The following is an 11,588-nucleotide window of genomic DNA, read 5'->3' on the forward strand; positions in this document are numbered from 1 at the left end:
TTCCAAGTTTCGAGTAAAATCTGTCCGATACTAGTTGAAATTTTAGAAGAGTGAATTAAGATAAAGAGTTTGAAATGTCAAAGCTGCTAAGAAATATCATTGAAGACAACTATGGTTCCAACGGCCTGGAGTAATCACTTAAGCACCTTTTTACATGCACACATATATACTTACGTATATTTGCTTACATAAAGTAAATATAATTAGGGTAAGTAAATATGTTATGTAAATGTTTTAGCACACATGAGTATTTTTACTCCTGTAAGTAGTTTACTTCTCCCAAAGAGGTGTAGTAAACGTATATTTACTCCACAAGTATATATTGTCATGTAAACGATCTCCTTAAGGTTTACTCTCATAAGCAAACCTATTGCATCACGTCTATAAAAATCGTAGTACATCACCTAAAATGGAGTCATGTAACAATATGTTTGGAAAAAGGACAACTAAGCGTTGCATATCGTGGACTGATGGGGAAATGCTCCTTCAGAATCCCAAGAAACACAAGGGATCAGTCTACACAATAGTCTCAAAAAAGATAAACAGTAGTGGCTATGAGAAATCTAATCATCAGTGCAAATTTCGAATGCATATATTGAAGACGTCTTTCAGAGACTGAAAGAACAACTGAAAACAAGCCGTAAAGGTAGAAAAAGTTACACAATGTTACAGGAAACTTTCTCCAATTCTCGGTGATCGTCCAGCAACTTCTCCAGTGAAAGTAGTTGAGAATATGAGCAGGAAGCGACAACTGACAGAACGTGGATCTGGGAGTAACTGTGAAAGTTATGAAGATCAGGATGAAGAAAACACACTGGAGGAAGATGCCGTGAACAGTGACAAAGAAGATAATAATGAAGAAGTGGTTGATGTCTCCAGCGTCGCTGTCAACAATACATTTGGCCCTCTAGATGACAGTGAAATTGATGATAGAGCCATGCCAGCCAACACAGATAACGGTACAACAGGAAAGAGAGAACTGGATGGCGATAAGGCAACAGGTCGAAAGAAAGATATCTCCATCAAGAAAACAAGGTTGGTAGATAAGATAACAAGAAAATCTAAACTAGAGAAGATACTGGGTTCGGTTATGTGTGGATTGACAGAGAGTAACAACAAACTTGAAACTACCCTTGTCACACTTGAAAGTAAAGAGGCGGACATAGAACTAAAAAAATAGAGTTAGAAATAGAGAACCTACAGTCGGAAGAACGTCAGAGGCGTGAGGAACGTGAACACAGGTGTGAGGAGAAGCGACAAGAGCGCCAGCATCAGTTCCGCATGATGGAAATGATCCTTGGTAGAATCAATGGGCAGCAATCTTCTCATGGAACCACACAACGCACGTTCAGGGAGCAGCAACTACAATCAGACACATCGACCAAGCAGCAACCATTCTTCTGTGTCATATGATGAAAAAGGGCAATTTTTATTACGACATCTGAATACTGACGTTAGTCTGTAATGACAGGCTGTAAATGTGGACATTTCTATTGGCAAAGTACCAGTTATTTATGATTGGTGTTTTGCTTTGAGGGTTACAGAGAACAATGTGTCCATTACAATGCTAGCTTCGTCATATGACCGAAATATTCTCAAGAACGACATTTAACCCAATCCCACCACGACTACAATGCAAAGTGTAATGTTTCCTTTTTAAGTTATATTTTAGTGTGTGTTTTTGTTGATAAGATTGCACCGTCAGAATTTTTCAGAGTGCATTGTCAGACTTCCAGAATTATGTTATATTGTTTCTGTTGATTATGAAAGAGCATTGTCAGACTTATTATTATCAGTTCTTTCATATTCTTTCCTTTTAGAATTACAGTTCTATCTGTTGCTTTCACCCATGGTTAAAAAATATTTTATTCTGCTTGGCGTGAAGACCGCCTCCGTGGTGTAGTGGTTAGAGCATCCGCCCGCAGAGCGGAAGGTCGCGGGTTCGATCTCCGACCGCGTCATACCAAAAGACGTTAAAATATGGTACTTGTTGGTCCCTGCCTGGCGCTCGGCATTAATGGGTACAACACGGACCGGTCGGCTCAGAGTCAGTATAATGTGTCTGAATGGGGTATTCGTGCTTCACTGCGGCGTGGTATCTCAGTGAGCTAGCATTATAAACGCAGTTTAAGTCTGGGCTAGTACAAGCAGCTGCACATACACATACACACGCATGCACGTCGTCATATGAGCGAAATATTCTCAAGCACGACGTTAAACCCAAGTTTACCTCACCTCACCTGTTTGGTGTGAAATAAAACGCAAGAATTATCTGAACTATTAAATAATAATAATAATATATAGAGATTTATATAGCGCCAATATCCAGATGAGTCCTGCTCAAAGGCGCTTTCGTATGAGTCTGACAAGGAAAGAGTCACTCGGAACTGTAACATGATTTGAAAAAGAATGTTTTCAACATTCTCTTAAATGCACAGATTTTCTCTGCACTTTTAATGCCCAATGGGATATTGTTCCAAAGCATAGGACCTGCTTTTGAGAAACACCTGTCTCCAAATGTCTTTGTCCTCGTACGTGGCACAACTAGTAACTGGGCACTACTAGAACGTAGGGAACGGTAGGGTTGATGGCACTGGATCAGTTCATTGATGTATGATGGGCCAATACCGTGAAAAGCTTTGTATACAAGCACAAGAATCTTAAATTCTATCCGTTTATTATTTTATTTAATGATCAAATAGTGCAACCATGAACATATAATGGTCATAAGTGTAGTTCAGAGAGTGTATAAGCGCCCTAAGATGACCGAAAAAAATGCTGCATGATGAGTCATATGAAAATAGATTCCAAATCCACATATACTTCTTACGCATTAACTAAAAAATATTGCCAGATCATTTCTGTGGTTGTTTGCAGTTGGTACAACATCACCATCAGCACAATCATAATCGTAGTCAGCATCTGCCTCAATCACCATGTCTACATATCTCTCATGTCTCATTTTACAAGGATTGTGGTGTACCACGCATGTAGTCACCGCTGTGCTGACAAACTCGACGTCGATATCCAGGATCTTCTGGATGCGCCGCTATCGTCCCTTAAGACGACCAAAGGTATTCTCAATGGTCACCCTTGCCCTGCTATGCCTGTAGTTGAATAATCTCTGAGCTGCAGTGGGGGTACCGATGTAAGGTTTCATTAGCCAGGTCTTCAACGGGTATGCGGCCTCTCCAAGGAGAATGATGGGCATAGTTATCACTTTATCCTGGCAGCAGAGTGTCTTTCGTCGACAGGGAAAGAGATCAATGGTTTCTCTTTTAAAGAATATTTCTGAATTCCCAAATACATCGTGCACACGACCTGGCCAGCCCACCTTGATATCTGTGATTATGTATTTGTAGTCACATGTTGCCTGGAGAATAATGGAGCATCAACCTTTACGGATGAGGTAATCACCATGAGCAACAAGTGGTGCCACGATTGGGATGCGGGTACCATATATTGCTCCTCCACAATTTGGGAAGCCCCAAACGTGTTCAGATCCCTTAATGCTCAGTCGGTGGAAGCTATTCTTCTTTATGGTGTACCACAGGGATCGGTTCTCGGTCCTGTATTGTTCTCTATGTATACCAAAGAACTTGGTGATCTGCTTTGTGAGAAAGCTACTAATCATCATCTTTTTGCTGACGATACTCAGGTGTTTGATGGTATTACCAGGCGCTGTGACAACAGTTCTGACTTGACCAGAATTGAAGATGCCATTGACCATATTGGTTCGTGGATGTTCAAAAACAAACTAAAAATAAATGAATACAAGACAGAGGGTATGATTGTTGGCACAAGAAACATGTTAATAAAATCACAACATGTTGAGTTGAAAGTTGGAAACATGGTCAGTCAGCCTTCTCTACATGTCAGAAATCTTGGCGTCCTACTCCAACCTGACCACTCCATGAAGAAACAGATTCTGGATATGTGCAGAAAATGTTACTTCCATCTCCGTAACATTGGACAGATCAGACATCTCCTGTCACAGGATGCTGCGTCTGCCCTGGTGAGAACACTGATTCTACTCACGACTTGACTATTGCAACAGCTTGTTGGTTGCAGCTTCACAAAAGTCCATCAAACACAGCTGCCCGCATAGTTACTCTCCAACCAAAATGCTGCCACATCACTCCCATCCTGTTGTCTCTTCACTGGTTGCCTATGGAGGCTCGCATTGACTATAAGATCCTAACACTTGCTTATCAGTCCATTCATGGTATTGCACCAGTGTATCTTCAAGAACTCCTCTCTCCTTACATGCCAACAAGAACTCTACGTTCATCCTCGGCTAATCTGCTCTGTGTACCAAAGTGGAACCTCAAATCATGTGGCTGCAAGTCTTACCAGAACATGGCATCAGTCAAATGGAATTCTCTCCCTGATGAACTTAAGCTGTCTCCAACCCTTGAAAACTTTAAGTGCCATCTCAAACCTTTCTTTACAAAAAGTTCTATGCACTTCAATAACACCTTATTGATTGTTAGTGCTATGAGCATACCTGGTGTGGAGTTTGGCGCTTTATAAATGGACACGTTATTATTATTATTATTATTATTATTATTATTATTAATTACATTTTCAAGTTCATCATCTTTTGGGAAAGTCACATATCTTGATGGTCCGATATAGCTGTACACACCGCGTGTACACATTTCCACGCAGTAGTTGTTCCAACACCATACAAATTGCCAACAGTACGTTACTCAGCATTGGATGCTATCCAATATTGGGCAATAGCCACTCTGTGGTGATGATCCAGAGGCTGCCTCACAGGTGCTACAGTGATAGAAAAATACGGACGAAGTTCATCACACAGGAAATTGAATGTTTCTTCTGTCATGCGAAAATGTTCAATCCATTGTTCTTCCATAAAATTTCCTCTCGCAATGTCATCCCACCAGATACGTGAGCGTTTTTGGGTCCAGACTGACTTCTTCGTTAATCCGATAATCATTCCAGTAGACATTCAATATTGATAATCCAGACGCCTTTTCAGAATAAGGAGCCTACTCATTTTGATTTCTCCGAAGGAAATGAGCTTTTTGTGACCAGAACTATCTTTAAAAGGTGTTGTCTCGATTGTATGCGAAACAGCATTGCTTCCACTGGTTAATGAAACATACTCCTATAGCTTAAATGACATGTGAATGCAAAGTAAATATACTTTTACTTCTGCAAGTAAATTTACTCCACAAGTAAATTTACTCACATAAGTAAATCTGTGCATGTAAAATGGACTTTAGTGACATAATAAACAATGGATGAGGTAAACAATGGATGATAAACATTCTACACTCACGGGTAACATAGAATAATACATACTTTGTTATTAAAAGCGACTTTCGAGAAAATGGCGAATATTTAGCCGTATTCTGGTAAAGGAAATCAATACAGCATCAGAATTTCTGAAATCAAACTAGCAAATGTCATATCAATTGAAAATGTGTTGCGTTTTAGAAACTTCAGAAGGCAATGGAACCTACTGAAGAGTGGAAAAGTGCTCATCGCGAGGACAGCATCCACGAAATGCTGCCAATGGTGTGAACGTTGCGTACACTCCTAAACACCCGATGCTACTCGGAAATTGAGAGTGAGCTGTTGTGACACAAATCTGCTAAGTACGCTCAGCACCCTTTATCAGCTAATGTACATCAATGTCATTATATGAAAACAATGAAAGTTGTGGGGCATGAACCTTTTGGAAGGTTATATTTTAAATGAAGACTTTACTTTGTAATTAGCGTGAGTATTTAACTGATAAATACATTTGAACAGAACAAAAACGATACAATAATTACATCATTTCGTTTCCTTTGCATATGTTTGTTATTGAGGGAACTGATGGGTCAGGATACTTTAACGTAATTTATAAGAAACGTGTGTATATGTTCGGAATAATACGACGAAGTCTCCTTTAATTGTTCTTCTAAAGGTTGTTCATAAAACATTTTGTTGTTGTTTTATAACCCATATTATTGTGGACATTCAAGGGGGATAATATTATCTAAATTGGTCAATTTAGAAAAAAACAGTTAGAGTTTTAAACAGAACTATAACGAAAAAAGCAAATGAATATTTTATTATCTTTGTCAGTAATTATGGCAAAGGTTTATCATAAGGGTTTGTCGCTTTTCTTAGTAATTAAGGCAAAGGTTTGTAATTTTTGTTATTGATTATGGCAAGGGCTTTTCTCCTTCGTAGTAATTATGGCAAAGGTTTGTCGCTTTTGTCCGTAATTATGGTAAAGCTTTGTCTTTTTTATTAGTAGTTTTGACAAGGGTTGTCGCTTTTGTTAGTAATTGTGGTAAGGGTTTGTTGCTTTTGTTAGTAATTATGGCAACTATTTGTCGCTTTTGTTAGTGATTATGGCAAGAGTCTGTTGCCTTTGTTATTAATTATGGAAAGGGTTTGTTGCTTTTGTCTATTGCTTGTTACACTACCACCAGCCATTGACACGCCAAGTATAAACACGTACAACTGCTATATGTAAACAGATAACACACCAGATTATACAGTTACAGCAACTCTTGGAAAAATACATAAATGTTCTCCCTTACAATGATTTCTTTGTTTCTTTGACCACCCGATCCCGTACCCGGACTTCCACGGGTTCAGTTTGTAAGGAAGGCTCAAAGAGATGCAGGTCCTAAGCCTTATGTTTCCCAGTTTTTATACACCCACAAGGACAGTTATGGTGCTGACACATCTTCAAACATAATCGAAGCGAACAGGGATTGAACCCACTTTCCCAGGTCTCTTGAATACAGCTAAATACAGTGCATTAGACGACTGGGACATCTATACCCCAGGTGGAAGCTTGAATAAAGGCGTCAAGCTTCTGATCATCTTTTGCACAGGGTCTATCTTGACCAATGCGTCTGAAGTGTTTGAAGTGTTCGTGTGGGATAATGGGAACTCATTTGGAAATGGATGCGTCGAACACATCTATTCCATAATGCACTTATCAACACACACATGTCAATTAAATACTTATAGAAATAAATATTTACACATGTATGTACACATATAGATCTGGTTCAGTTTTTATTTCACTGTCTTTTTTTACAGGTGTTTATCTAGCATAAATGTTTCTATCATTGACGTCTTCATTGTTGTAGTCACTCTATAGCGGATACGCTTATGATGTGACAGATCTTAACTCACATAACCTCTCACTCACAAGGACAACAATACCACGGTCATTTACTTACATCCCTTTCAGCATGAACACTGCTGTGGCATCATCGATATTGACCTCTCTGTGTTCAATATACGATATACCATAGACCATCAATGTTTAAATATCCTTTAATATTCCAAATGCAATATAACGTCTGAATTTTTTGGGATATTCTGTACAAACCTATAATTTCCCAGGCATTCTTGAAATACCTCCTCATCTAACTTTGGTGACTCTCAGTGATTTCTCAGACTTTCGTCGCTCACGCCAACATTCACGTTTTACCGTGGGCGGCATATTCATCGGATGTGAACCCAGTCGAAGATTTATGGGACCATCTCGATCGCCAACTCAGATATCGCCTTGTTCCTCCAGTCAACCTTCGGGAATTGGAACAATGCCTCCTTAATGAATGGCAACACATCAGCCCGTAGACGTGTAGTGGCGTGTATTGACGCTCACGATGGACATACCCAGTACTAACGTGAGACGTCTATTGTGACATTTACAACGCATTGTTTGAAAGAAATATTCATTTTGGACCCCTCACATCTTTACAGGCCTGTCCTAATGATTGTAAAGGATTGATTGAAATGATGTTTCGTAAACATGTGTTCATGAAAAATTTCTCAAATGAAATATACCCATCTAAAATTTCTGTATGGTTTTGTGTTTCTGGAATGTCCTTTCAAACAGGTGGTATCGTTTCTTTTGGATCTTAGTTACATAGAACAGAGAAATACATTGACTAGAAATCAGCCATCTGTGACCACATATGAGCTGCCCTAAACTGATCGTCATGTGGGACTATGTAAGAATCCTATCCAACCAGTTCCATGACTTGCACAAGAAAAAAATGGCGGTTTACCAAGATTTACAATTTGTGAAGTAAACATTTTGTACAGATGATATTCACAAAGCTTGTAACTTTTGTGTAAATTTAGGAAGGATTTTACCACTACTTCTTTCAGTTTCTCTTTTTCCCAGGGATCCCCTGTTTTAATGTCTCTCCGATGTTTGTGCCAGGAGGACTGTACATGCTTTACTATTTCACACACCTTTTGTTCTATTTGAGTTCACATTGTTGATATACATGATGCTTTATATTAATGCAACTGCATCTGACGTGACGTCTTTCAATACTTTTATTAAAGTTGTGATCATGTTTAAAGTAAGTGTTATACAAATTACTTACACCTACGTCACATGGATTAAATAGAAGTTTATCATACCCACTGACTGTTCAGGGTTTATTCAATCAAGCTTTATGTCATTTTAACCAGTCACCATGGTACATGAAAATTACATTTACATATTTGACATATTATAGACTGTGCCCTTAGTGTGATAAACTACATATTTAACAGATTATCACAGATATAAGATATGAATATAGTTTTCTGCAAGCGTTCGTAGTAACAATTGTAGCTTATTATAATTTCGTTTTCCATAGTAAAATGTATTTATATAACTCTACAAGCAAGTAATGGTATTCGTCCCCGACAAGTTGTAAAATACACAGTTTGCAGGCACGACATTTATAAAATTATCCTTGCAGTATATAGCAAAACTTTATTCTAACGAGTCTAACCCTGCTATTAACTGTGTCTTTAAACCTCCCTGTGACGATTTGTACAACAAATAGTCTCCTCATGTTCCGAATTAAACCATTCATTTCTGCTGCCGGCATTGAGCTGGAAAATATAGCTCCTTCCCGTCTTCTTTCTTCTCCTTAGCAATTAGGGAGGCCAAAGGTTGGCCTAACATTGATAAAGTTTAAGAAATCAGAAACTAATGAAGTACAATATAAACAAGAATATAATTAATTAAAGAGTAAATATAATACATACAAATCCATTTTTACAGATGGGTCCAAGGATGGTGGAAGTTGCTTGTGCCACTGTCATTGGATCCAGAACAATATCCTCCAGACTATCTGATGACAGCTCAATATTCACAGCAGAAGCAAATGCAATGCTAACAGCTCTTAAATATATTCACAGACATCCTAAATATAAACAATATATCATATTTTCTTGCCTTTAGGCTATTAAAAACCTTTCTTGTAAACATCCACAGATTGAAATTATTGAATTATATAATGATCTTGCTACTGCCCAATACGACATCGTCTTTTGTTGGTTACCCAGCCATGTTGGTATTTCTGGGAACACAATGGCCGATTTTGCCGCTAAGGCAGCACTCAACAAATCTGTGACACCTCTTTTTATTCCATACTCTGATTACAAAGCTAGCATTAGAACTTACATCCGTGATCTGATACCCAAGTAGGTATCAATAAATTACATGCAGTAAAACCCTATTTTTGTTACACCTACTTAGGTTATCAGTCCAGATTTGAACAGGTCATCATGAGACGACGTATTGGCCATACTAGATATACTCATCAGTACCTGTTAAAAGGTGAGGATTCTCCGTTTTGTATCCCTTGTGATCAAAGAATCACGGTCAAGCATGTCCTGCTTGACTGTATTGATTTTTTCCGTCACAATAATAAATATTTCAATGTCAAAACAGTGATGGATCGTTTTAATTTCAATTATCATTTAATCATTGAATGTTTAAAAGAAATAGAATTTCTAAATAATTTTTTTACAAATGGTTTGTAAATAGATACATATTTTATTACTGGCAGCTTAGATTAATAACTGAGATTGTTAGTGGCTGTATCCTCAAAGGGGGTTGAAGTATATGTGGTCGATCTGCGCAACTGGGAACCGATGACATGTGTCAACCAAGTCAGCGAGCCTGACCACCCTATCCCGTTTGTCGCCTCTTACGACAAGCATGGGCTACAGAAGATCCATATTTTAACCTGGACCCTTCACGGGCCATTTAACCAGTGAGGATCCTGGATAAACCGGTCATCTGCGACCTTAGGAAGCAACTATCGGGATAGGGTGGTACGGCATTTTGACTTGGTTGATGAATGTTAATGTATCTACGTGCATGATGTCACTCACTAATGTGTTTGGTCCAGACTCATTTTGTTATATACCGCCGTCATATAGCTGGAATATTCCTGAAAGATGCGTTCGACAAAGAAAAAAAGAAACAAATCATTGCATCGGGTAGCATTTATTTATTTTTCTAAGAGTTGCCGTAGCTGCGTATCACCTGTTCTGTTATCTTTTAGGCCACTGATCATTGCAGTTGTACAGGTTCACAATTGGCGTGTCAGAGGTTGCCGTGATCGTTCCATGATGACGCATCCCATTACCTTCAACAGTACTTATGTCAGTTTGCACACTGTGGCGTCAGGGACTGAACCAGGCGATTTCACCTTCACGTATTTCAATAATTGGGTATTGGTGTAACAGTCAATAAGCTTTTCCCTTTCTACACTTAAACAACATGATCATTTGAAACAAATCCATAAGTGACTTACATTCTTGTATACATGGCACATCTTATAACAATGGACTTAATCAACAGAAACTGCAAGACAACCTTTCCCGTAATTACTTATAAAAGAGACAACCCCTTCCCATAATTATTAACAAAAGCAATGAAACCTTTCCATAATTACTCACAACAAGAGCCTGTTCGATTCCCAACGTAGGTAAAATGTGAAGCCCATTTCTGGTGAATATTGCTCGATTATAGTATATTAAAATCACTCACTCACTACTAAGAAAACGACAAACCCTTTTGGTCATGAAATATTAATTTCCATTTTTTCCTTTATAAATATGCTTGAATTCCAAGTAGTCAAACTATTGTGCTCAACTGATCAGTTTACATAATACTTTTCCCTTGAATTCTCACACAGGTATGGTTTGGTTTGGTTGTGGTTTAACGCCACTCAGCAATATTCCAACTATATGGCGGCGGTCTGTAAATAATTGAATCTGGACCAGACAACCCAGTGATCAACAGCATGAATATCGATCTACGCAATTGGGGTACGATAACGCGTGTCACCCAGGTCAACGAGCCTGACCACCTGATCCGTTAGTCGCTTCTTTCGACATGCGTGGGCTGCTGAAGACCAATTCTAACCTGGATCTTCCCGGTTCTCACTCAGGTATGGATTATAAAACAACAATATAGTGTTAAGTATAACAAAACAAACTCAACAGAACTCTTTTCGTCTTCATCTGAATTATAAAGGAGAGTCAATACTATTATTCCGACCATGTCAAAAGCGTGTGTGAATTAGGTATTACGTGTGAAAAGTATGAACCGTTTCTATCGTTTTTTATCTGTTGAAATGTATTTATCAGTTAAATACTCACTATTTATGTGAAAGCAATTAGTATAGATATACAAAACTGACCTCATGTTCATCGGGAACAAAGGAAAGTCTTCATTTAAAATATATCCTCCAAAATGTTCATGCCCCCGTACTATTATTGTTCGTTACATAGTAACACTG

The 11,588-nt window shown here is 38.4% G+C and overlaps 1 long non-coding RNA gene across 1 annotated transcript; it reads right to left on the reverse strand.

The window, feature by feature from the left end:
• Window positions 1-41: 41 nt before the first annotated feature.
• Window positions 42-9,241, reverse strand: LOC124290231. Its single transcript, XR_006901861.1, has 3 exons — window positions 7,373-9,241; window positions 5,248-5,414; window positions 42-137 (listed from the first exon to the last, which is right to left on the reverse strand). It is a non-coding gene; the product is annotated as an uncharacterized LOC124290231 (long non-coding RNA).
• Window positions 9,242-11,588: the final 2,347 nt, after the last annotated feature.

The sequence above is a fragment of the Haliotis rubra genome, unplaced genomic scaffold, assembly GCF_003918875.1.
Source record: "Haliotis rubra isolate DU_JTF1 unplaced genomic scaffold, ASM391887v1 Scf1122, whole genome shotgun sequence".
Lineage (NCBI taxonomy): Eukaryota > Metazoa > Mollusca > Gastropoda > Lepetellida > Haliotidae > Haliotis > Haliotis rubra.